Consider the following 27,412-nt stretch of genomic DNA (forward strand, 5'->3'; position numbering starts at 1 on the left):
CAGGTAGTTTAATGATTGTAAGTGCTATGTATATAGAAACTCTGAAACCTGCTATGTATATAGAAGCTCCTGCCACTAATACACTGGGAGCATAGACCAAAGAGGGGATCAATTATAATTAAACATTGCCCTGAGCCACAGAGTTCAGATTCCAGTCCAAACCACTCCAAATTTTCAGAGGCGGGTTGGATTAGAGCCTAGCTCCACTTAACCTTTTGGAAAGTCCAGTTACTTCCTTCCAGGCTAATGTAGTCATACAGTGCCCTCTTTCCTTTCATAGCTGCATTATTTGTTTCAGAGTAGCAGCCATGTTAGTCTGTATTCGCAAAAAGAAAAGGAGTACTTGTGGCACCTTAGAGACTAACAAATTTATTTGAACATAAGCTTTCGTGAGCTACAGCTCACTTCATCGGTAGCTCACGAAAGCTTATGCTCAAATAAATTTGTTAGTCTCTAAGGTGCCACAAGTACTCCTTTTCTTTTTGCATTATTTGTGTATCTTAATCTCGAGGTCCTTTGATCTCCCAATGCTTTTCACAGCTGAAGCTCCCCGTCAGTGGGTTGTCTTCCTTCCAGCTGAATATTTCACTAGGGCCTAACTGCAGCTGTTTAGAAGTAGAGATATTTAGCTTCGGGGTGACTACCTAAGATCTGCTTGAAGAAACTAGCTTTGGATTTAACCATCCCTTTTTAATAACTACTCTGTTGATGCTTATGCTGAGGAGTGGGAAAAGTTTTAAATTTTGCTTTTACTGTCTAGCCACTTCAAATGTTTAATAATAAATTCTCTCCACTACTACACCAAAAACCTGGGCTGTTTAAACAGGTTTTTAGCTACAATAAACATCTTTTAACTCATTTTTATTAAGTTTACATACGTAATAGAGATAAGTGGCAAAGAAAATCCAAGCACTAAGTACAAAATAAACTCTTCAGAATCCTTCCTACAAAGAATTTGAGAACTTTAATATGAATTACATACACCTCCAGCTTTTCACATAAACCAGAGACAATGTTTAACAAAAATAACAATCAAATGTGAGGCGGAAGAAGTAAAATCAGAAATGTGATATGAAACTTGGTAATTTAAAGAACTGGAAGAGCTATTTCAGAGTCAAGTTATTTTTAGAAGAATCCTTGGCTAAGGCTTTAATTCACCTAGACAGAGACAAGGAAAACAGTGCATAGAATGGAATAATATTTCAGGAAAACAAACAGAAACTACGGTACTTTAATATTTGATGCACTGTTGTTGCTGAATAATGGAATTTTTGAAGCACAAGCACCCAGATTAAAAAGATACAGGAAGCTGAAATCATAGTAGCTGAGAATGTTAGTGCTACTACTCTAATTAGTCTGTTGGACAAAGGATGTGGCTTTTGATTTCATTTCTACGTGTTTCAACTCTAAGCAGAGTAGATTTCAAAACAATCATTTTGGGATTGACTCAGCAACAGTTTGGAGCTCTGTTACCCCAGTTTTAGGTGACTTCACAAGGGCCAGGTTTAGGCACAGGGTAGACATCTCTGTGAAGGGCACAAGAAAAGACCATTTTGCCTAAGAGACGCTGTACTTCACTCCCTGGAAGCATGGCTGTAAGAGGAGGTCACCCAGGCAGAGGACATATTACCACCCTAGCAAGGGTGAATGGAAGATAAACGGGAGTTTCAGAGGAGAGAGGTAGGAAACTCGGAATGAGAAGAGATGGACACTTTAGGAAACCAGCTAGGGTGGAATCAAGGAAGAACAAGCTGGTAAGGAATGTTCTTACCTAGGGCTTGAATTTCATCATCACCCCTGGCTCAGTCACTATAGAGTTTCTGAACCAAAAATTGAAGTGAGAGTCTATTTTGTTTGTTTCACAGAACTTGGATTCTCACCTTGACTACAACCTCCCCTTCCTCCTCTCGCATCCACTTTTACAGGGTTGCTCTAGTAGCAGATTTAGGGTCTTTAGTAGAGTAAGAAGTAATGAATTTTAAAAAGGAACAAAAAGAGAATTAAAGTTAAAACTAAAAAAGGGCTTAATGAATTAAAACCCTTAAATAGTATCAAAGCAGAAAATTACACAAGAGGAACAGACTGTAATCAAGTGCAGAAATATAATACCTTTTGTGTTGTCCCCTTCTTGTAGTTGCTTTAAAAAAAAAGTTCTCCCTTGGTATTAAGCCCAGGGAATATCTGATGATAATGTATCTGTCAGGGAAAAGAAAGATTTATTATTCTGTGCCAGGAGAGGTAACAACTATGTTTACATAATGAATGAAATTTATGTAGTAAAAACCTTTCAATTTTCAGCCTCCTTGATTCCACCCTGCTTTCATGCACAGATGTGAATCAGTGTTTCTGAATTACAGGGGAGGGCTGCAAGCACAGGGGAGGCACAGGAGTGAATGCAGCCTCAAAAGTCTGTTTCCCCCAACCTCGGACGCCATGGAGCCTAAACTCTGTAGAAGGGATATATTTGGGGAAGTAGGTCGTCAAGCTCCCTTCAATTCTCTTACAACACAGGATACACAGAATAAGTCTGCTGTGACACAGGCTGTTGTCCCCTACCCTGGGGTGGAAACATTTGAAGATTTCTGGAGCACCTGGCACGATGATTCCTGAAGGAACCATACTGTCAAGGGCCTAATGGAGCCAGGTGGCAGGATATTGGCTAGGAGTCTCCATGAAGATAGATATCCCTTTCTTCTGGAGGATCCCTGAGATCTATTGGCTTGGGAACCTGAAAATGTGGGTTTCATCCACAATGGTGGGAAATAAACACCAACATCCCCAAAATGTGAAAGTTCTAACTCGGTTTTTCTACTCCGCTAGAGGAGTTGTTCCCACCTAGGAGAAAACAGCCCGTTTAAAAACCACATATCAATATCAGCAGCTTTGAAAATATCTTTTCTAGACAGTACAAGTCTAACAGCTTTTTTTCATGCTTGTGGTTAAACATTCCTGCTGTCTTGTAAAGGATATGACTGATTCCATTGCACTGTAATAAAAGGTGCTTTTCTTCCTACCTGAACTGAAAATATCTTATTAGTATCCGGCTACATTGTTTGGAAATTCTAGTTTGTGCAAAACTCAGACATCTTCCACAGATCAAAAGGGCCACATATAATTTTAATTTGAGGAAAACATTTACCTTGGTTCAGTATCCCAATTCAGAGAAAGCTAATCTAGAACCAATATGGAGGCAAACAGCTACTCCAATAGTGCATCAGTTCTTCAGCTACTCAACTGACACACAGGTAGAAGAAAGAACCCCAAAAAGGGAAGTGGGGGGGGTCAGTGCTTTCCAATTAAACATTGTACAGTAATTATTTATTTGTAGGGCAGTAACACTACATGGCCCCCAACAGAAAGAAGTTCATTCTCCTCAATGGGGAAAGGGCTGGGCTTTGAATGTTAATTTTAGACAAGTTTTAAGTTCAAACAAAAGGAGAGAGGTTAAGTGGTATTTATTTTACAACTAGACAATGCCCAGGAATTTCAGATGTAAACCAATCCTCCTTGAGAGCTGGTGCCTCTCCAGCTCCATTCTCCTTCCCTGCTTCTTCGGCCAAGTGCACTCAGACCAGACAACTCCCCAGACCACCCTTCCTTGATTCCTCACATTCTGCAGCCTATCCTCAATACCAGATACACACAGATGCTCCTTACAGTTCCACTCTATAGCCGCCTTCTTAGCTTTACACCCTGGCTGCAATCTGAAGGGAGGGAAGGTAAGTAAATTAAGGCCTGGTTTACACTACAGAGTTAGGTCAATGCAAAGCAGCTATGCCAATTTAATAAAACCTTCCCCCCACACAGCACAGAGTCAGAGTTAATGTAGTTTAGTCAACAGTGCGAGTGTTGACACTGGTTACTTATGTTGACCATTATTGGCCTCCAGCAGCTGACCCACAATGCCATATACTGACTGCTCTGGTCACCATTGTGAACTCTGCTGCCCAGGCTACTTAAGGCCCTGTGAACTTTTGAAAATCCTTTTCCTGATTGCCCAGCTTGGTGAGCACACCTAGCAGCTCTCCATAGCCATCCAGCTGCTCTTTATAGCCACCCAGCTGACCATGCTGGCTACATGCTCCAGGTGTGCTCCTGCCTACAGTAGGCAGGAGATATTGGATCTCCTGGGCCTGTGGAGAGAAAAGGCTGTGTAGGCACAGCTCTGAACCAGCCGTAGAAATGTGGACATCTATGAGCAGATTGCTTGGGTTGGGGAGGGGGGGGGAAGAGGGAGAAAGATGAAGGAGAAGCAGCAGAGCTGTGTGAAAGCAAAGGAGCTGCAGCAGATAGACCAGCAGGCCAAGGAGCCAACAACTGATCCGGTGCTGAGCCACAGACTTGCTGCTTTTACAAAGAACTGCATACCACCCTTAGCGGAGACCACAGTACCACCCCCAACAGAACCCTGGATACTTTCAAGGAGCCCAAGTCACAGGCCCTACTATGAACAGCAAGGAGGAGGAGGTGGACAAAGAAGAGGAGGAGGAGTATGGGGGACGACAGGCGACCATGAAATCCAGCTGTGCAGCAAGCTAGGACCTGTTTTTGACTCCACCATAGTCCAGCTAGTTCCACCTGTCTAGCACTGATGAGCCAGATGCAGGGGAAGGAACCTCTGGTAAGTATGCAGTTTACTTGGAAATTACAGGGATGGCACCCATAAAGTAGCAGGACACATCTTTTGATTTACTCATTTTTACTTGTGGTAGAAGAGGTAGTGGAACAACCAAGAGAGGTAGAGTTGCTATCTGCTTTTCATTCCCCTCTGCAGTTAGGCAGCGGGGGCCATACAGAGCAGTTTGTTTCTGTGCACCAGGAGGTCCCAAGAATCCTCCGTAGAGATCTCAGTGAAACATTCATGGAGATACTCTGCAATCCTCTGCCAAAGGTTTCCGGGGAGGGCTGCCTTCTTCCTTCTGCCGCAGTAGGATGCTTTTCCAAGCTACTCAGCGATTACGTCAGCCGGCACCACTGCAGCATATGGGCCGGGTGGCGTTGGGACACCAGCAGCAGCTGTGCTCTGCCTCTTACCCTCAGGATTGAGGTATCAGCTAAAATCATCACCATCTGGGGAGAACAGTGCCAGTATTCAGTTCCATTGCCCTATACAACTAGAATCGTGCAACTGAACTATTCTCTCCTGATTTCCCCAACCCCCAGAGGGCCACACTCACCATGGCTGGTGACGTGACAGGCGCCATGCTCAATCAATCCCAAGAAGAAGTGAGCATGTAGTGTTACAACTTTTGGAGAGCCAGAGGAGTGACTTCGGCATCTTAAGTTTTTATTTCTGTCATCAATACACTGACAATGGTACCTCTGTGTGTTGTGTCTGCAGCTGCAGACATTACAGCCTTCACGGTCCCCTCCACACACACCCGGAATGCCTGAGCCAGATGAGGGTGGGGTGGGAAAGAGGACTCGGGATGGCATATTTCAGGAGATCCTGCAAGCCAGTGCTGCATCAGAGAACGAGCATAGGGCCTGGAGGATCACCCATGCAGACAGCCTGGAGAAGGATAGAGTGGAGAGGAGAAAGACGCAGGAAAAGAGGAGGGGCATGCAGCAGGACAGAGAGCAGAGATGCTGCAGACTCTGGTAGACTTGCAGGTTGAACAATCCCATGCTCGTCTCCATCTGCAGCCCATAGAGGACTCAATATTGGGACCTTCCTATATCCCCCTCAACATTCCACGTGACATTAGGGGTCGGTGCACTACCCCTACCACTGCACCTGGGGGGACATTAAAGACAATTACAACTTCACATTCACTGAACTGTGAAAGCCATGGTTGGTGTGGGTATACGTGAAATCAACGTTCTCTCCCCTTCATAAGTTCTGTTCCCTTAATTTATACATTTTAAATTATTATTTTTATTGCCTGGTTCATGTTACAGAATAAAATTCTTTTTTTGGGAACAAAATTAATCTTTATTAGTTCACAGCATATGCTTGCTGGTGCTGAGCAGGTCTGACAGCACCTGATTATCTGTTACTGCATTGTGTCACACAACTCATATCATCATTCACAAACAATATTTATAGGTTGTCAAGGTTCCTCCCCCACTCTGAACTCTAGGGTACAGATGTGGGGACCTGCATGAAAAACCTCCTAAGCTTATCTTTACCAGCTTAGGTCAAAACTTCCCCAAGGTACAAAATATTCCACCCTTTTGTCCTTGGATTGGCCGCTACCACCACCAAACAAATACTGGTTACTGGGGAAGAGCTGTTTGGACACGTCTTTCCCCCCAAAATACTTCCCAAAAACCTTGCACCCTACTTCCTGGACAAGGTTTGGTAAAAAGCCTCACCAATTTGCCTAGGTGACTACAGACCCAGACCCTTGGATCTTAAGAACAATGAACAATCCTCCCAACACTTGCACCCTCCCTTTCCTGGGAAATGTTGGATAAAAAGCCTCACCAATTTGCATAGGTGACCACAGACCCAAACCCCTGGATCTGAGAACAATGAAAAAGCAGTCAGTTTTCTTACAAGAAGACTTTTAATAAAAATAGAATTAGAAATAAGAAATCCCCCCTGTAAAATCAGGATGGTAAATACCTTACAGGGTAATTAGATTCAAAACATAGAGAACCCCTCTAGGCAAAAACCTTAAGTTACAAAAAAGATACACAGACAGAAATAGTTATTCTATTCAGCACAATTCTTTTCTCAGCCATTTAAAGAAATCATAATCTAACACATACCTAGCTAGATTACTTACTAAAAGTTCTAAGGCTTCATTCCTGGTCTATCCCCGGCAAAGACAAAATGTAGACAGACCCACATACCCTTTGTTTCTCTCCCTCCTCCCAGCTTTTGAAAGTATCTTGTCTCCTCATTGGTCATTTTGGTCAGGTGCCAGCGAGGTTACCTTTAGCTTCTTAACCCTTTACAGGTGAGAGGAGATTTCCTCTGGCCAGGAGGGATTTTAAAGGGGTTTACCCTTCCCTTTATATTTATGACATAGGTACATTGACAATGTTATATTCCTGCGTACACAGCAATCAGAAGATGATTCATACCAGGTCACAAAAGAGCAAGGCCAGGTACAGCACACTACTGCAACACACACTACCCTGGCTCACTATTAAAATGGTGTTTCAAAGCCTCGCTGAACTGCATAGCTCCTCATTGAGCTCTTCTAATAGCCCTTATATCTTGCTGTTCAAATTCAGCAGACAGCTACTTCATCTCTGCAGAAACTTTTCCCCCTTTGCTTCACAGATATTATGCATGACACAGCACACAGCTATAACCATTGGATATTCTTCTCACTGAGGTCCAACCCTATAAGTAAACAATGCCAGTGACCCTTCAAACAATCAAAGGCATATTCAACTGTCATTCTGCACCTGCTGAGCCTGGAGTTGAAGTGCTCCTTGGTGCTGTCAAGGGTGGCTGGTGTATGGCTTCCTAAGCCATGGGAGCAAGGGGGTAGACTGGGTTGCCCAGGATCACGATTGGCATTTCAGCATTCCCAGTGATAATCCACTGGTCGGAAAAGAAAGTCCTTACTTGCAGCTTTCTGAATAAGCCTGAGTTCTTAAAGATGCATGCATCATGCACTTCTCTAACCAGCCCACAGTGATGTCGGTAAAGCATCTCTGGTGTTCCACCAGCGCTTGCATTATCATAGACAAGTAACCCTTTCTGTTGACGTACTTGTGGCAAGGTGATCTGGTGCCAAAATAGGGATATGTGCCATCTATGACCCAACTGCAGTTTGGGAACCTCATTGCCGCAAAATCATCCAGTAACTCCTGCACATGACTGAGAGTCACAGTCTTGCATAGCAGGAGGTGACTAATGGCCCTGCAGACTTAAATGGTAACAGCCTCTGCAGTGGATTTTCCAACTTCAAATTGATTCCCGACTAACCGGCAGCAATCTGGCATTGCAAGTTTCCACAGTGCAATTGCCACTCGCTTTCAGCTGTCAGTGCAGCTCTCATTTTGGTGGCCCTGCGCTGGGGCGAGTTCAGCACACACATCCAGGAATGTGGTCTTGTGCATCCGAAAAGTTCTGCAGCTCCTGCTCATCACCCCAAACCTGCATTACGATGTGATCCCACCAGTCAATGTTTTCTTAGGTCCAGACCTGGCACTCCACCACCTCCAGCTGCTCTGTGAATGTCAACAACAACCTTGAATTGTTTCCCACGGCAATCTAGCCTCCAAGGCATTGTCATGTTGCCTGTGGCGCCTCTTGTGGCTCTGCAAATCCTGCAGGATCACGTGCCCCCCCCCCCCCCCGCCCGTGCTTGCAATGCTCATGCCGATCGCGCTCTGTACAGCTCTATGCTTCCGTTAGAGATGGCGGATACTGAGGAGGACACACAGGTTTCTGGGATTTTGAAAAAAAGGTGCAAAAATTATGAGATGCAGACGAAATTATGGGATAGAGAACACTGCATTATGGGAAATTGCACCCATGCTCCCAGTCACTCCTGCATGACTTGTTTTGCTCCCATCAGGCATTGCTAAAACTTCCCAAAGACCCTATGCTGGATGGTGGAGAGTTGCCCAGTGGAATACCTACCCACAGTGCACTGCACTCTGCATTGATACAAGTGCTCCTGGTGACTACATACACCGCCAACACAAGCAGCCAAGTATGTGGCTGTTGTATGCTAAAGTAACTTAGGTAGACATGATTTTATAGCGTAGACATGGCCTAAGTTATTTTCATCTGAAAAATCCTGAATCCTATAAGGCTGGCTGTAACCAAGTAAAGATTAAAGAAAACTACTTTTATCTTTGAATTTTTTTAAATGTTCCTGTTGATTTTAATGAAAAATGAGTTTGTATCCTAATTTCTCTTACTTCCTGCTTGTTAGCAATAAAATGATGCCCTCCATTGAATTAGCTAGTTTATTACTGTCTACTATTAATTTTTTAAATAAGAAGCCAAGTCATGGTTAGTCTTCAGTGTAACCTATAGCAGCAAAAATAACTGAGTTAACAGATCGGTTATTTCTCTTCCCTCAACTTTTTCCTTTTTTTTTTTTTGGTTGCTAGATGAGTCAACAGGAAGAATGGTACGGTGGTTAGGTCACAAGCCTAGGTCTTGGGCGACCAGGATTCATATCCTTGCTCCACTACAGACTTCCTGTGAGGCCTTGGGCCACTTTGGGAATTGAGGCACAGAGAGGCTATGTCTACGCTGCAATAAGACACCCAGAATTGGCTCATGTCAGCTGACTCAGGCTCAAGAGCCTGAGCTCAACTGCCTACACTGCAATTTTGTAGCCCTGTGAGCCTGAGTCAGCTGACACAGGCCAGCCACAGGTGTTTTATTGTGGTGTAAACACACCCAGAGATAATAGCACTTCCCTATTTCATAGGTGTGTTCAGTCACTACATACATTAAAGATTGTGAGGCATTCAGATACTATGGCAAGGGGGGAGCATATCAGTATCTAAGGGTATGTCTATACTACCCGCCGGATCGGCGGGCAGCGATCAATCCAACGGGGGTCGATTTATCGCGATTTAATCTAGACGCGATAAATCAACCCCTGAGTGCTCTCCCATCGACTCCTGTACTCCACCACCACAAGAGGCGTAGGCAGAGTCGACGGGGGAGCGGCAGCAGTTGATTCACCACAGTGAAGACACCGTGGTGAGTAGGGCTAAGTACATCGACTTCAGCTATGTTATTCACTTAGCTGAAGTTGCATAACTTAGATTGATCACACACACCCCCCTCAACGGAGTGTAGACCAGGCCTAAAAAAGAAAAACTTCTAGTGATCATCAAATTTACACAATCTGCAATGTTTTGCCTTTTTTAAAAAGATGACAATTTCTGTTGTTTTAAATACAAGTCTAGCTAATTGTTGAGGTTTCTTTAGGCATAAATATAGGCCTATAAATCTGATATTTAGGTATGGTAAAGACAGGTTTTACAGGGAGAGCAAGTATCCAAATGTCCTTTATTGCTGAACTACTTACACATTACATCTCCTAATAGTGTTAGATCCAGAGTAACAATCATTATTTTATTAGTGCAGTAAAAACTAATGTGGTACCAGTAGAACAATAGTAATGATATCCAAAGCAGATATTGCTGTGCTGCTGGCTGGCTCCCCGCTTCCCATCCCATCTTTGGGAGATTTACCAGACATAAGTAGAAAAGAGGCGGTTTCTGAGAATTGAAAGGTAAAATCTAACAACATATACTGGCAACTAAATAAATAATCTCAGTTTCCTGGCTGTGTAAGATGTCCAGCAATCCAATTGCCTCCTTTGCAAGAATCCTCTTTCAAAAGTCCCTGTGTTATTTCCACTTCCAGAGAGATTGAGCTCTCTGATGCTGGAATCAGTTTTGAGAGAAGTCTGACTGGCTTTCAATCTCACTTACACTACTTTCTGTTCCGTTCTCCATCATTTGATTACTTCTCCTCCCCTTACTCTACAGTCCATAGCCTCTGCTGAATAACAACTTAGCTGATAAAATATTCACTCCAACCTAACATGGCATTCACTTTAGTGGGAACTGGATCAGGTCCTAAAGGAGGAAGAGGAAAAAGCAAGACATGTCTAAAGTAAGAGAAAAGCATGATTCAAGATGAGAAGAGTCACGGTTGCCCTGCATAACCCCCCAAAGAGTTGAGGGAGTTTTAATTGGGCTCATCTGTGTCCCAGAATAACATTCATATAGGGCAGGGGTGGCCACATATGGGTATGGAAATTGTATGGCGGGCCATGAATGCTCACAAAATTGGGGGTTGGGGTGTGGAAGGGAGTGCGGGCTCCAGCTGGGGGTACAGGCTCTGGGGTGGGTCTAGGAAAGAGGAGTCCAGGATGTGGGAGGGGGCTCCAGGTGGGGGTTCAGGTGTGTGTGGGGGGGTGAGGGCTCTGGCTGTGGGTGTGGGCTCTGGAGTGGGGCTGGGGATAAGGGGTTTGGGATGCAGGAGGGTGCACCGGGCTGGGACTGATGGGTTCAGAGGGCGGGAGGGGGATCAGGGCTGGGGCAGGGGATTGGGGTCCAGGAGGGGATCAGGGGTTCAGGCTCTAGGGGGCACTTACCTCAAGCAGCTCCCAGAAGCAGCGGCATGTCCCCTCTCTGGCTCCTACACAGAAGTGCAGCCAGGCGGCTCTGCGCGTTGCCCCATCCGCAGGCACCACCCCTGCAGCTCCCATTGGCTGTGGTTCCTGGCCAATGGGAACTGCGGGGGCAGCGCTTGGGGTGGGAGCAGTGTGCAGGGCCTCCTGACTGCCCCTATGTGTAGGAGCCAGAGAGGGGACATGCCGCGGCTTCTCGGAGCCGTGTGGAGTGAGGCAAGCCCCCGACCCCGTTCCCCAGATGGAGCAGGTCAAGCCCTAGACCCCGCTGCCCAGCGGAAGCTCGAGGGCCAGATTAAAATGTCTGGAGGGCTGGATGCAGCCCCCAGGTCATACTTTGCCCACCCCGATATAGGGAGTATACTCTACCACGGATCAGAATTAGACATGTGGATAGAGCAAGTGTAGGAAAGGCCAAATTGCCACTGCATCCATCCTGTGGATAAACAGAGGACATCAGTTGCCAGGACTCCCAATCTGGCATTTTAAAAATCAAACCATACTCAGGCCTATTGTGGGGGTCCCTCATTCTTTTATGCTGGCTGCAACAGCACATGGCCTCTTTTGGGAAAGGCATTTCCTCACTTGCCATCCACTAGACTGAAAATGTAGTTAGTTGTGTCTACAGAAGACCTGTAACACCAGAGACTTCAGAGGAGTTCCTTGTCATTTACACTGCTGTAGCGTGAGGGGAGAAATCAAGCCCAGAGTCACTGCCAGCCTGGAGCTTGTTGATGCTCATTATTATAGCTTGGAGTCCTTTTTCAATTCTTGGCTGCTGTCCATTTTAATGCATGCGCGCACACACACAAAAGAAAGACACACACACACACCAGCTCAGAGCACATGACACTTAATAAAATAATCGGTACTTCATTATTAAAATGCTATACTTAAAATCCGCGATAACATCAAATATCTTACAGCACTCAGATGAGAAAGGTGGAGAAAAACCTTTAATGGCTTTTCTAATTGCTTGTTCTCTCTCACTTGTAACTAATTACCACAGTCACACTGTTACAAGATTCTTAGGCTTTTTACATTCTCTCAACCACAAACATCTACAGTATTAAAAAAAAAAAAGAAATTAGAGACAATTAAACCATCCTTGTGACAACTAATGCAAATAAATATTTTCAGGCAGAAGAAACTACCAGAACATCAAAATGCCCTGAATTGCAAAAAGGACGGGCAAATAAACATGTATGCCTTAAGAACATGTTGTCACCTTCAATGCTCTGTCCCAGCCTAGACCTCTGCCTTCATCTCCTCCTACAACTCCTTACTCTGTCCATGCTTGTTCCCTAACTCCAGTATATGGTTGCTTTTATATTAAAATAGCAATAAAACAAGGAAGAAGGCCCATAATGCAGATGTTAAGGGTGAGAGCTGTTATTACCAGTAAATTGTATATAAATATTACATAAGAAGGGAACAAAAGCACATCAGCACACATATATGCCATAAACAAGAACCATGGCTTTTTAAAATGTCAGGACTTAAAATGCACAGCGGCCTATAAAATGTCACCAAAGTCATTACTAGATGGCAGTGATGTAAATCATGTATTAAGGAAATGCCATCTAAATTAAGGTTGGAAAACTAAATGCACCTATTTTCTATTGTAGATTCATACAGTAATTTGCTGAAACAGTAATTTTGAGTTTACCATATTTGTACCTTCAAGGAAAATTAAAAAGCCATCTATAACTACAAAAGCCAGCACAAAGCAACGTTTCATTTTAATTTAATATGACACCAGCAAGTAAATTTAAACTAATCCTAGGCACTACAGAAATTGTCAAAGATTTTTGTGCATTTTTTATTTAAGAAGCCAAAACATTTTTGTGCTTTTTAATACTAGATGAGGACAACTTCTTCCCAACATGGTATGGAAAGCTACTCTACAACAGACTATTTCTGGATATTTTTATATCTAAAAGGCAACATTTCCAAATTTTGTTTTCTAACATGCATTACAGATTAGCAACTGTACACAATTTGGAGATTTGCAAAATCCACTGAGTAGCCATAATTTATAAATTTTTAACTATTTAATGCTAATATACAATAATCTTTCTGTGAAGAAACTGCTGAAGGCTGAGATTATCATCTTTGTAAGGTTACTGATTACAAACAGAAGACATCTAGAAATTGAAAAGCAAATAGATGTTTCTTGCATAATGTACATGGGACATAGTAATGTTTTAATAACCAAGTTCAAATAATTAGATATAAAAACAAAACTGTGTAAACAAGATTGCTAAATAAATCTTGAGAGAGGCAATTAAACTATACTTTAATATCTTTTCTAAGAAAATGTAATTTAAATTTTACAACCTAATATGCACAAGGGTTCATCAGGCCCAATTAAATTAAAATGTAACATCTGATCACCTTTTATGCACATTTTTAAAAGAAGTTTTATTATACTATATGCTAATATTAAGTTTCATTTAATTTAGTTGATGAATTACTCAATTTTGATGCCCAGTAAATATACCCCAATCCAGAAATATAATTCTTCATGGTATAACCAGACCCTTCTATAGAAGAGCACCACAAATGTATTACATTATCTGGAAGGATCACTTTTCACTCCCATTTAAATTATAATTAAATTTTAACCCTGAAAACTTAAAAAAAAATGTGAAGACCCAGCTTTGGTGGTGCTGTAATTTAGTGCCAATAAAGTTCTTAAGGAGTGAAGGAGGCTCTGGCTGCAAATAGTTGGTTATATTCTCCAAAGGAGAAATTCTTCTTTGTAGACCTGTTATTATTTCAATGGGAGTTTTGCCTAAGTAAGAATTGCAGGATCAGACTTCTAATGACTATGTAGCAAGTTCAGGCCAACAACACTGAACATCAGCAGCTTTCATATATGGAATTCTTTTTCTCTTTACCAAAGATGTGTAAATAAGAGTTTCTCAGTCTGTATGAGCAACATTCTGAATTCCTGCCCATCTCACAAGTAGGCCGGCCTTGCGCAGCATGGATGTCAGCCTGGAGTGTGTAGCCCATAAAGGGAACATACACTCCTTGAGGGGATTTTGGCTACTGGACCTGTGTAGTTAAGGACCCAAAGGTACCGGAGGGACTTCAAAAGTCATGGGGCCAACCAAACAAAACAGGCCAAATCTGAGTGGCACTGCAACCCTGTGCACCAGGAGGCAACATGATTCACCCACATCTGGACTGGCCACCCTTCCATCATGACACCCACCCCTCTATAGTAACAGAGGTGTGGCCAAGCCAAGTTTGAGTGAGTGGCATTGCAACCTGGTGCCTTTGGTTCACAGTACTGCTCAAATTTGGCCCACTCGCCCCTCCCTCATGCCAGTAGGTAAGGGGCTCCATTGTTATGCCACCCAGTTTTATTCAGGTGCCCAGAGGGGAGCCCAGGCTGCCCCGCCCTCCCCCCCACCGTCTCATTGTGCCCCTTTTGGGTTTATGTTCTCAAAAGTGTTACGGAAAAGTCCCCATTTAAACAGGAAAGCGTGAATTGGCTTTTTACCCTCACCCCCACCACAATTCTCCCCCTTGTCTCATGTGGGCTTCTGCCTCTGTTCCATCCCACACCTAGCTCCCACCACAGCATAGAAATTCCCATGGAGACTGCTCCAAGGCAAGCAGGGCATGCACAGTACTCTGAGCTAACTTCAAGAAGTTTGTATCTTGTCTTGGAAGAACATTAAGATCTATCAGACTCCCACTCCCACTCTTTTCAACAGTGAACCCCTGCCCCAAGCTTCCCCTTCCTCCAGCAAGCCAAGATCCCCTCTTTACCCAGCTATTATACTCCAGTAACCACAGGCCTCCCCTCCAAATGGTGATACACCTATACCCCAGCCCTTCATACCTTTGAAGATCCCACTGCAGAACTTAGTAGTTCTAACTGACTTTCTGCTCAGCATACATTGAGCCGTGAAGCAGAACCAATGTGTAAAGGACAGATAGGAGGAGGGCACCAACGCCATCTTGAGAGGTTGTAATCGGGAAACAGTGTAGGTTCATTCAGGAAACTATTAAGTCTGTGCTTATATAAGCACGCCCGTTCCTAATCACAGTGTTTTTGATCTGAAATGAATTACTCATATGCCATTATAGAAACATCACCATGTGGAAGTTTTAATAAGTAACAACTTCCAAACAAATTAAAAAATATACTTGCCAAGAACATGCAGCACTGAAAATCATTCTTCTTGAACATACTCTCCACAGAATGTCACATTCAATCAGGTTTTGTCATGAACAGTTAGTCAATCAATAAGATAAATTTACCACTTGCAAGAGACCTGCGTATAAATGTTTAATTTTATCTTAACAGCTTACATATTTCTTTGCTCTTTTCAACAGAACTTCATCATTTAAAACAGCTTGCTCAGATCTCAACACAAATATAACACTAGGGCCATAAATTTCAATTTCAATATAAGAATTACTGTAAGTTTGTAGAATATAAATAACAAGTCATGAAGTAGATATATGATTCATGGTGCTCTGCAACAAAGCCAATCATTCACTAAAAGAATAATAATTCTAGTAACTTTTAATCTTCAAGATATACAAAACACAGTCTCAATATGTGAGAGAAACAGAGTTGTTTTACACAATCAAATTCAATTTGAAAAGTTTCTGTTGAGGATCAAATACCACTTTAAAAACATTGTTTTAAATTCACTGTGGAACTGCACAGCTTCTAAATTACCCCAGTAGTATCCACTCATCCCCCCAGCAGGAAAACCCTTCTCTTTTGCATGGCCAGTTGATTTCCTGGTGAGCAAAGGGCTTTTAACTCCAACCCTACTCAGCTCTTCAGCCAATCCAGAAGCCCAATTGAGGTTTAGGGCAGGGAAGTGGCTTCAGAGCCTGGCTCCCTAAATCAGGATTACTGCCTATGCACTCTGGCAGTACCAAGCTCAGGACAGATAGAGAATGAGAAGGAGAGAAAACTAGAGCGGAAGGAACCAAATAAAAATGTCAGAAGTGGACATAGGAGGGAGTGAAAAGGAAAGAAACAAGTTGTTTAGTTTTAGGGTGGATGACCAAGTTCACCATTGACTGCAGGAGGCAAAGCTCCACCGATTCCAGCAGTGAATTCTGCCCACCAGTGTATTTGAGTTTCTTGCAATTAACAAGCCAATTCACTCTAATGTCATTAAATTGGTAGCCAAATGGAATCATTGTGGCCATTTCAAAAGGTTTTGATAAGGAATAGTAAGATTTCTCCTAAAGAAAATGGGAAATGTAATATATTTGTGTCACCAGCTATTCAGATAATTTCTTTGAAAGATATACTGTATAAGTAAAGACAAAAAGTAGGAAGAGGCTTCAGATATCTCCTTCAGAAAACAGACTTCTCAAAGCAATCTGGATTTTTCAGTAGTAAACTCTAAAAAGGAAATCTTTGCAACAATTTTAATTTACAAAGAAAACTGTGATTTCCAATCCATTCCTTATTGTAGTCTTACAACACAGATTAGCTGCTATAAAACCATACAATGCTGTAACAATTGCATTATAATTACAATAACCAGAAGCACTCTACAGTCAACATTATCAGATGTTTCTGTGTTTATCAGACATCCTTCTAGAATTTTAATTATGCTGTACTGGCTGCCAGTGGCTAACGTCTACCGGCTTAGCAATTAAGCTGGCAAGGTCTCAACTCTGAAGAAAAGGCAGCTACGAGATATTTTATTTTGATGGATTACTTCTTGCTTAAAATATGTACTAAAAATATCAAGTTCTTTTTTTTCCATAGACAAAAGGAAGAAAGGACTCCACAAATTATCTGGGGGGAGGGAGGAGAACATTTGACAATTAACAGCATTTTATGAGTTAAATTTAAAAAGCCTGCCTTACCTTAAGAACTGTATTCTGTTTCAAAGTTACATTAGGACTAAGTAATATTATTAATAATTATAGTCTACAATATGAGCTATACAACAATAGCATTAATTACTATTACAATAGTACCTAACAGCTCCAATTAACTTAGCCCCCCACCCATACTATACATCATACAAAAACATAGTAAAGAGGTGGTCCCTGCCTTCCCATTATTTTCTAAACAGACAAGAGACAAAGGGTAGGAGAAAAGAATGCAACATAGAAGCAGAAGTATGGAAAATGATGCAGAGAGATTAAGAAGGTTGCTGAAGGTCAAAGACAGGCATAAATTGAACCCAGATTTCCCAATTCACAACCCTGCCTTAACCACAAAACCATCCCTTTCTCTCTAATAAAAAGTGATAGAACAAGGCCTCAGCCTAATTGCCACCTCTTATAGTTATCTTTGTCAAGCAGCATTTTTGAGCACAATTGAAGAAAACAGGAAATGAACAGTTGCAAAACTGTTATCAAGGCAGTGGAATTCACCTCACTTTTTCAAAGGCCAACTGGCCTATCTTTAGTGCCAAGAGTGAGTGACTGTGTGTATGTGGTGGGAGAATGGTCAAATCAACATGAGCATCTCCATGGAGGAACGCAAGGAGTGTGGTGCTTGTCACACAAGGACCTTTATAGAAATGAGTCCCAGTTGGACCAATTGCAAACATGTCAAAGGTAACGAAACAATTATAAAATCAAAAGACGGTGTCGATAACTGTGAGCTGGATCATTTCAAGTGCCCTTTCCAAACTCCCCATAAAGTGTTGCCTGGTCAATCATATTACTATCAGGGGAGGATATTCTGCCACTGAATTCTGGGCAGATAAACGTTACAAGCATGTGAAAGTTGTCATCCAAGGAACAGAGAGATTATATTAGTTTCATTTATTTAACACAAAAAAGATGTGTATGTGTATATATACTAATTAATATATATATTAATTGCAGAGTTTTCCTTTGTTTTTTGTTCAAAAATAATCTAGAAGGGCATATTTATCAACATTGACCGGAAAGGTGATGTGACATTCACATAAAAGGGAGCAAAGCAGGCCAATTCTACCTTGGACTTCTTCAGTCATATGCACAGAGCAGCATTCCACTAGCACAGATTAAGATCACTAATATAAACAGTCCTATGGAGAAAGGTGAAAATTAAAGGTGAAGTGCGGTAGCACTCTACACTGAAAAACAATGGCCAGAAAAAGGAATTATAAATAGCATCCAACCCACTAAGCCCCATGAATGTAAAAGAAATGGCTAGATAGATACATAAGGAAAGAAGAAATGAATCATTTATAGTTGCTGTAGATCAAAGTTTACTAACCCTTACTGACAAACCGAAACACATACACAACAAAAGAAAGCTTACTAAAAGAGAATACACTCAACATATTTGTTTGTGTTCCAAGTCCAGAACGTGTGTAAGCAATATGTTTCATTTCTAATATGTTCAAACTGCTGGGCAGTCATATTGATTATTGTAGGCTACTTAATGGGAAGCTATCACATTAAGACATTTGGCCTAGCTTTGTTCAACTACTTTTTATAACAGAAGGAGTTACTAAAATGGATCAGGATATATTTATTCCCAGGTATGCAAATATCCAGATCTTAAAGAAATAAAATACGGGATCACTGAAAACATGATGTTGATTGGACAGTTAAATTATATTATCTACTGAAAAAAATACATAAACATTTCTGGTTTTCTAACACAGGGGTTCTCAACCTTTTTCTTTCTGAGGCCCCCCACCTACTCCATGCCCTAAAAACTCCATAGCCCAGCTGTGCCACAACAACTGTTTTTCTGCATATAAAAGCCAGGGCTGGTGTTAGGGGGTAGCAAGGAAGGCAATTGCCCGGGGCCCCACACCATAGGGGGAACACAAAGCTAAGTTGCTCAGGCTTCAGCTTCAACCCCAGGTGGTGGAGTTTGGGGCCCCAGGCTGCAGTCCCACATGGAGGAGCTTTGACTTTCTGCCCTGGGCCCTAGCAAGTCTATTACCAGGCTTGGTGGATACCCTGAAACCTGCTCGTGGCCCTGGAACGCTGGTTGAAAACCACAGTTCTAACAGATTCTCAGGTTAGGGAATTCAGTAGCTATAGAATTATGCACATCTGTTGGGTTAAACAACAAAAGGAGTTCTAACCATTCATTTAAAAGGTCAAAGCAATATTACTATCTGTACCATATGTGTACGGAAGCAGGAATCTGAATACCTTGAAACAAACATAAGCAGCGGCATTTGCTAAATTATCTCATCTACGCATTGTATTATTCATTCTGTAATAAAACTCAAAGGAAATTTACACTAAAATCAAATTACAGAAACACCACTACTCCACTTGGCCAGTGCCCGTAGATAAGCAAAGCACACATCTGCATACACTATATTCAATGGGTGAAAAACAGGTCATCCCTATCCTCCCTGTAGTACCTTGTCAAATGTATAAGATTTATTTTTTTTAATGGACACAGCCTGAAGTTTGGCCTATGTTAGTATTGTAAGTCAATGGCAAAGATGGAATAAAACCCATTCCTCCTGATTCCCAGTACAGTGCCCTATCTATTGGACCATACTGCTTCCTTTCCCTTGATTATGGATGTTAGCTGATATTCATTATCTAGTTTACCTTTACAGATGTAGGAAATTTATTACATTCTTGTTGCAGATATTTTTAAACTATTTTCATAGGATCTACAAGGTTTTGTGTTCATCTGCTGGGCCAGCTATAGGAGAATAAATTACAAACCATATTCTTAGAGCTGTGCTAACCATGATTAACCTTGTTAATGTCAAGGGTTTGTTGATTTCTTTACAAAAAATTAGGAGGAAAATCTTTCTGCTAAATTCACAGAACTGATCAGGAAAGAATGTGTTCCAGGTTCTGAGAGGATACAAAAAACAAGAGTAAAAAAATAGAGTTATTAGAATACTTGCCAGTTTTCCTTTAACTATCAAATCACAGGAAAATTAGCAATTATAGCAAACTGACAGTAGCTACCTTCAATGACAGCCTGATCTCACTCTGTCCCTAACGCTGCATTTTATTAACACTGGAGACATGAACAAGAGATCAAAGACCTTTGAGAGACCAACCTAGCATTCAAGTAAATATCCAGATGCTAATACTGAAAAGTGCAGCACATGCCAGAAAACCTAGCATATGAAACTTGCTGATACAAATTCATCTTCTGAGTGGGAAGAACACAGCAAAACTGGCAAGGAATGAGCCTAAGGGATCCATGCTTTCACTCTGTCAACAGAAGCAGCAATGCCAAGTGAGAATTGGCAATGTATGCCTATGCCAATGTGCATTTGGAACTAAAGGTAAAGATAGTGTCAATAAGAGCCTGAATCTTTGTATTTATCCCTTTGAGTGCATTTCTGTCATGTGGCTGTTACAAGAACTTGCCTAGAAAGAGTATAACAAGGTTTGTAATAAGTAATTGAAACTAGAGATCTTCTGAGGATATCACTTTGGTACCTGATTCAGCTACTATGGAGACCACAGCTAGAAAAGAATACACAAGCAGGAAAAATAGCCAAGTGAATGGCTATGGCATGATGCAGTTGATGCCATCCAACTCCACAACTCTGACAGGAAAGAAAAGAGGTGATTGCATAAGAAAGATGAATTGGAAAATAATTCTTAGAAAAATCCACACCCTTTGTCGCTATAACATAGCAGATGAGTTCTTCAAAGATGCCTAGGGTTATAGAAAACTATTAATTTCAATACAAACTAGGCATTCAAATCACACAGTTTTGAAAAAATCTCAGCCTACAATTACTAGGAACACTTCTTTCATACCAACAAGAGCTGGGCATGTGGATGAAGAATAGTGTCTGGCACTTGGGGAGGAGGAGTAAATAGAGACAGTGTTAATATTTCACACGCTCCCATGGTATAATGACCATATTTCTAATGATGAGCCAGTTTCGGCAGTGCTTGATATTTTTTAAACTTCCTAGTTTAAAATAACATATAGGCATAGAAGAGGTTTGTTTTCAAGAAGCTGCCTGGGTTTTAAGCCACATGATAATTATCACATAGAATTCTGTATGATTCCTGCTAAGTGCTCATATAACGACAAAAATCCTGTTTGTCTTAATTATACAAGCTGTTCTGGGCCAAGGTGTTCGAAGCACCGCAGGCCGGCAGGGGTACTCTGAGAAAACGAGACCCACACGCAGCTAAGCAGCGAATTATTGGCTTTATTGAAGGTTAGTGACACACCCGCAACGGGGACTCCAAGCGTTGCTGTCACGGAGGCGGAGAACCCAGCACACCGGAGCTTTGCCTGGGACGGAGTCCGACGAAGCGGCAACCAGCGAGCCATAATAAGCAGTACACAGAAACAGCTCATGAATATATATATAATATATATCCTCATGAGCAGGATTCAGTCTATTGTCTGGGAAGGCTATAGGTTAGTCATTTCCAGTCTTCCCTAATCTGTGATATCCCTGGGCACTTAAATATTAATGCAGATGGCTAGATATTTAGAACCACTTTTTCAAAGTAACCTCTTATTTTGGGTGCACAAATTTAAAGAAAATTGGGCCCAATTTTCGGAGACATTGAGCCCTTGCAGTTACCACTGATTTCAGTCAACGTTGTGGATGTTCAGCACTTCTGAAAAATCAGGTCACGTGGGTGTCTCCAGTTGGACACTCAAAATCAGAGGCCACTTTTGAAAACGTGTGTCAACACATTACATGTGGGTTTCTTGCAACTGGAAAGACATCTCTTGGCAGAGAGACATTGAATGCTGAAAGGGGGAAAAAACCCAAGTAGTTTAGCACTACCAAATTCAGAACCTATATGGAAACAAGCTTCTGATCAGTAAATTTTTTTCACTAACTTGCCTATGTATGTGCTAGTTGTTTCGTTCTGAGATTTAACATACCATGGTTTGAGCCCAGAAAGTAAGCAAGGTCTAAGTTTCCTTGTAAAGGCAACAGATCCAGATCCATTTTGGAGCACACTTTTTTAAACTAAATTTTAAATGAATAAACCATATTACATCATTTGCAAAAGTACATGTATCAAATATCAAAACAGACTAACTGGGTTAAATTTACTATTGGTATAAATGTGAGACTCCAATGAAATTAATGCAAAGCAGGGTGAGTTTGACAAAGATGTTTCCATACCTAACCCTGGTTCCTGCCAAAAATCATGGTCTGTCCATATTCCCCCCATGACAAGAGCCGTGGAAGGGCATTCTAGGGTAGGACCTGGGGTCAGGAAACATAGTTCACATTTTAACGCACACACACTGAGCTGGCAATGACCCCTGCCAGCTGTCTATCAAAACTATTTCATCTAAGCATTTAGACCACATTCATCGCCATAGTTCCTGAGACTGGTTGTGATCCTGGCAGGATTAATATGTGTGGAGCTAAAGATGGTCTGAACAGATGCACATTAGCAAGGCTTGAAGATTGAATGTGTTCATCAGTTTTGAGGTCATTTATCTCACCTGCTGGCTCAGTATTTAGTACCATGAATACATGCTAGTTCTTTCCTTTTGTTCCCCTAATAAAATAAGAAGTTAAAACACAGGTCGAAATAACAAATAAAGGCATGGGATTTGTTTGAAACTGTGGGGACATCATGCTGCACCGCTGATTTGTCTGCTCTGATCTCAGAGGCAGGCAGAATATTGAGATTTACAAGAGCCTTGCTGTCCAAGAACACTGCTCATTACATTTCAAACCCACTCCTTGCTCACAAGAATGCAGCAGGTAGTACGGAGGGCAGTGCGCACAAAACAGAAACAGAAGTGGCAGATCTAATTTTAGTTCTGCCCGCCCTGACAGTGTCCTTTTAACAAGCATCAAGTGTGATAAAACTGATGAATAGGTCTAACTGTCAAAAGTATGGAAGCAATAATTCTACTGCACAGATCTGATTTGCATCTTAAATATTTATAACCTTCAGATTTAAGATACAGTATGTGGCTGCACATCTGTTCTTCTAATCTGAATGAACACCGATTATTATAAACAGCTAAGCAATTGCAAGTAATAGTGTATAGTTTCATGACTGTGGTGGAACTTTGCAAGCAGGTTTAGAATATCTCTAGCAACTTCACTATTAGAAGACCCCATCAAGCTATTAATGTGCAGATGCAAGTTCTCTCTTACTCCTCCTACCTGTTACTGTCCATTTTTTGTGGCATCACAGGTGACCTGTAGTGAAGGAATTACGAGTCCAGAGACATTGGACTAGAACCTCAACCTGACAGCAAGATGCTGATTAAAATGGGGTAAATATCTTCATGCAAATAGTTTGGAAGTGAGATAATGAATATTAATTTTTATTTACAGCCAAGATGATGTCACAGGCTCTAGGTGCTTTACAAGTTTTAAATATAGAAAATAAAATGGACACTATGAGTATAATATACAAGATAATGATAATATAACAGTCATAGAATCTCACAGTTAGAAGGGACCTCAGGAGGTCATCTTAGTCCAACCCGCTGCTCAAAGCAGGACCAATCCCCATTTTTGGCCCCAGATCCCTAAATGGGCCCTTCAAGGATTGAACTCACAACCCTAGGTTTAGCAGGCCAATGCTCAAACCCCTGAGCTATACCTCCCCCCTACAAAAGTAACATGAAACTTTACCATCTGAGGCACAAAATCTACCCACCTGCACTTTACCATGATGACTGATGGTAATGCAAAAACTAATGCTATTTTACTTGCCTGTCAAAAAAAATTTAAATCACCTTAAGCGAGTGGGAGCACAGAATTTTGCAAGGCTGCAATATATCGGACTGCCCACACAATGCCACAGTGCTAATATTTACCCATCATAAGAATAAAGCAAGCTGCCATAATCTCTAATCCTCAACTCTCTCCTTTCTCCAAAGGATCAATGGGGGAAAAAATAGATGGGCTTTGCACTGTGCCTGGAAGAAATGAGGAAAACAAGTCACTGAAAATATGTTTATACTAGCTGGCTCTGTAAATAAAAGTATAAAAAAAGCTTCTGCTCTAATAAATTTGTTAGTCTCTAAGGTGCCACAAGTACTCCTGTTCTTGTTGCCAATACAGACTAACACGGCTGCTACTCTGAAACCTAAGTAAAAGTAGCAACCATTCAGTAGAGTTTTGATAATTCTGTATAAATTTTGGCACTGTCCTTTAGCATGCATTAGGGTTTCCACTCTAAATATCTATTTTCTGTAATTGAGAGCTGTGGCACAAATTCCCTTATAGCAGGTACATGCAACATAGTTAAGGATACGATTTAATCACGGAGATCACAGAAGTCACGGATTCTGTGACTTTACCAGACCTTTGTGACTTTTTCGGCTTCAACGGCTTCAGCTGGGGCCAGAGTCGGGGCTGTGCACCCCCACCCCATGGCTTTGACTGAGGCTGTGCTCCCTCTTCCTACCACCCGCGGCTTTGGACAGGGACGGAGCTGTGTGCTCCTCCCCACCTGTGGCAGTGGGACTCAGGCTTGCAGTCCCCCCTCGCACGCCCACCATGGGGCTCCAGCTGTCATTCCTCCCCCCCTGCCCCACCCCTGTTATTTTTAGTAAAAGTCGCAGAAAAGTCACAGGCTCAAGTGAATTTTTTTTAATTGTCCACAACCTGTCTGAGACTTTTAATAAAAATAAATGTGACAAAATCTCAACCTTAACCATAGTTATTATAATATCTTTGACATTTGGAACCAAACACTGTTGTGTTCCCCCAATTCTTACCTAGACAGAAGTCCCACTGAAGCCAATGGGAAATTTGACTGTCCAAGGATGGCATGATTTGGCTCTGAATGTGAATTCAAAGAAAATTCACCCAAAGCATTATGACTTAAACCAATAAGAGGATGGAAAATCCCAGATAGGGATCAAAATTCTAATACAAAGGCTACAATGGACCCTATCTTAATATTACTCTGCTGTGCTCCACTGTGTTAAAGTATTAGAGATTTGATCCTTAACTGTGAATTTCAATCCTTTTGTTGGTCGGAGTCAGAAATTTAACATCCCTTTAATGCAGGTATTTTTTAAAAATGTGAATTAATATTTCACAGTGAGCCTTTGAGATAAAAGGTTCAGTAGGAAGGCTTTTACTGGTTCATCTGCCAGTCATGGGGGATCCAATGTTCAGCAAATGAAACCCATCCAACTGTCATGGAAATCCAGAGTCATTCCAAAGAGTCAAGCATTAAACTACAACTTGACTTCCTGGGAACAAAGGTTTTATTGGTGCAATTTACTGAAACTGTCAAGTTTGCATAAATTAAGCTGAATGGAATCACAGTAATGGCCCTGTTGCTTGAAGCAGTGCTCTGCCAAGATTTTAAAAGGATTTAATACATGAATGTCTCTAAAGAGAATAAGCATTATTTTGATATTCTTAACCTGTTAGGTCGCAGGATATGCTTCAATTCCATAATAAACTCATGCTTTTGTCAATTTCTGTTCAAAGTACCAGGTCTTCCCTTAGACAAAAACAGTGCTGTAGCTTGAATGTAGCTTACAAAGCTCATTCAGACTTCACGCATTTTATAATTACACATCTGCATGGAGATTGTTTAAAAAGTAAGAAATGGATTATCCCTCAACATTTGCTAGGTGAGCCAATCAGGAATTTGCTATCCAAAATAGGAGGTTTTTTGCCTAACAATCAAATTTGCTGGATCATGATTGGCTCCCCTCCACATCACCACTTGCTGAAAAAAATATGTTCACATAAATCTGTGAGCACAAAACTGTCTCTTGGTCTACTAGCCATGACCTGAGTAGGTCACTAGACTTTTTGCAATAATTCCATGAAGGGATTATGTGGGACCTACTACAGGAGAAATGTTTTAGAGATTCGTTATGTTTTTTTAAACTGCTCCATAGGTAAAGTGGCTGCAGAGTTTTCCTTAAGCCAAATTATAGCCGTAGAACTACAGTATGGCAGAATAGTCATTTGGCACCTGGGTTCTCCAGCTTCTATGCAAAGAGCTGGAGCACTTAGAATGCTGGGAGAGCAATTCAGTCCCCAGGCAGCTCTGAATCTCCTTCTGGGTCCGTCCTCCATCCAATACTCTGCGATACTGGCCATCAAACCACCTCACTCATCCCCCAGGGCTCTCTTCAAAAGCCCTCATCCCAACATGCTGCCCAAGGGGAGGAAACATCAATACTGCTGCACTTTCTCCTTCTAACTTGCTGCAATAAGCACGCCACTGCAGGCGGGCAAGTTAGTTACACCTCTGAAAGTCATTAAAGGCAACAGAGTTGCACAAATGTCAGCGAGGGCAAAATTCAGCCTACAAAATCCATATTACTGGTGATGTGCAAAATGTAAAGAACCCAGCCTGACTTTCAGAGCATAGGCTCTGTTTCCAGGGTCTCACAGGTGAACATTTTTATGTGTAATCTGGATATGACTGAGGCACCATAAACATAAAACTCCAAAATGTCTTCTTAAACAATCACTTTTCAGAGATAACTGTACTTGAGTCCATGCTTGTGAATCATTCTGAGGTGAAGAACACAATAGAATTAGAAGTAGTATTAGTTCATAAATGTCCCACTGTGATATCCTCCCCCCAACAAAGTGAAAATGATTGCAAGAGCAGATAATATGTTTTTGTAGGGCAGATTGTAGCACAATGGTAAATAGTACCTACAATTCTACCTTTATTTAACTGAAAGTGTGAAATAGGATAAAAGTGTGAAGTAGGATAAAAATAATGTACTTCACCACTTCTGAAGTCTGTCATCAATCATTTCACACCTGGGCCAAAAAGCAAACATATCTTGTAAAGACAACTGGCATTTTGTTAGCATTCCAAACTGACAACTCAAGAGGACAATCAACTTGCTGAATTCTTTGTCAAAGCTCCCCTCTCCCCCACATAGGTTGCTATCAGAAAGGCAGGTGCTAAAAGGCAAGTTTAAAATACTTAACTCAAAAATATCATGGCACATGAGGCACACTCCACACTTGGAGAGTGGAAGGACATTTATGATTCCATCCATGAAGGAGAACCTAACAAGTGAATATTAAAATTTTATAGATATAAAATGTTTTACTATATAGTCTATATAGTAAAACATTTTGTGTTCAGAGCTTTTTCCATCCAAATATCTCAACACACTTTACAAAGGTGAGAAAGTTATCATCCCCGTTTTACGACAGGAAACGGACGCACAGAAAGGTTACGTGACTAGCCTCAAGGTCACATCTATAGAAAAGCTGGAACTAAAATCATTTTGTGATCTTCACTTCCAGGCTGCAACCCTGCATCAGACTGCCTCCCAATGAATAGTATGATCCCTAACTTTTGTAATGAAAAAGCATATTTATATCCAAAGGATTCCTAAGGCAGGGATTATGAACCTAAGCATGTAGTTCAGTGGATAGCGTACTGGACTGTAGGTCAAAGGATCTGGGATCTTTTCCTGGTTCTGA

The 27,412-nt window shown here is 41.6% G+C and overlaps 1 protein-coding gene across 13 annotated transcripts in view; it reads right to left on the minus strand.

Moving 5' to 3' along the window:
* Nucleotides 1-27,412, minus strand: part of ARVCF (ARVCF delta catenin family member) — a 431,820-nt gene that overhangs the window by 253,643 nt on the left and 150,765 nt on the right. For 11 of the 13 annotated variants that reach the window (XM_074972913.1, XM_074972912.1, XM_074972915.1 and 8 more), the window contains one exon: nucleotides 2,110-2,196. The exons of the other annotated variants lie outside the window; for them this stretch is intronic. The gene's annotated coding sequence lies outside the window, so the exon portion shown is untranslated. The remainder of the gene's footprint in view (nucleotides 1-2,109; nucleotides 2,197-27,412) is intronic. 13 annotated transcript variants of the gene reach the window in all.

The sequence above is a fragment of the Natator depressus genome, chromosome 15 (genome assembly GCF_965152275.1).
Source record: "Natator depressus isolate rNatDep1 chromosome 15, rNatDep2.hap1, whole genome shotgun sequence".
Classification (NCBI taxonomy): domain Eukaryota; kingdom Metazoa; phylum Chordata; order Testudines; family Cheloniidae; genus Natator; species Natator depressus.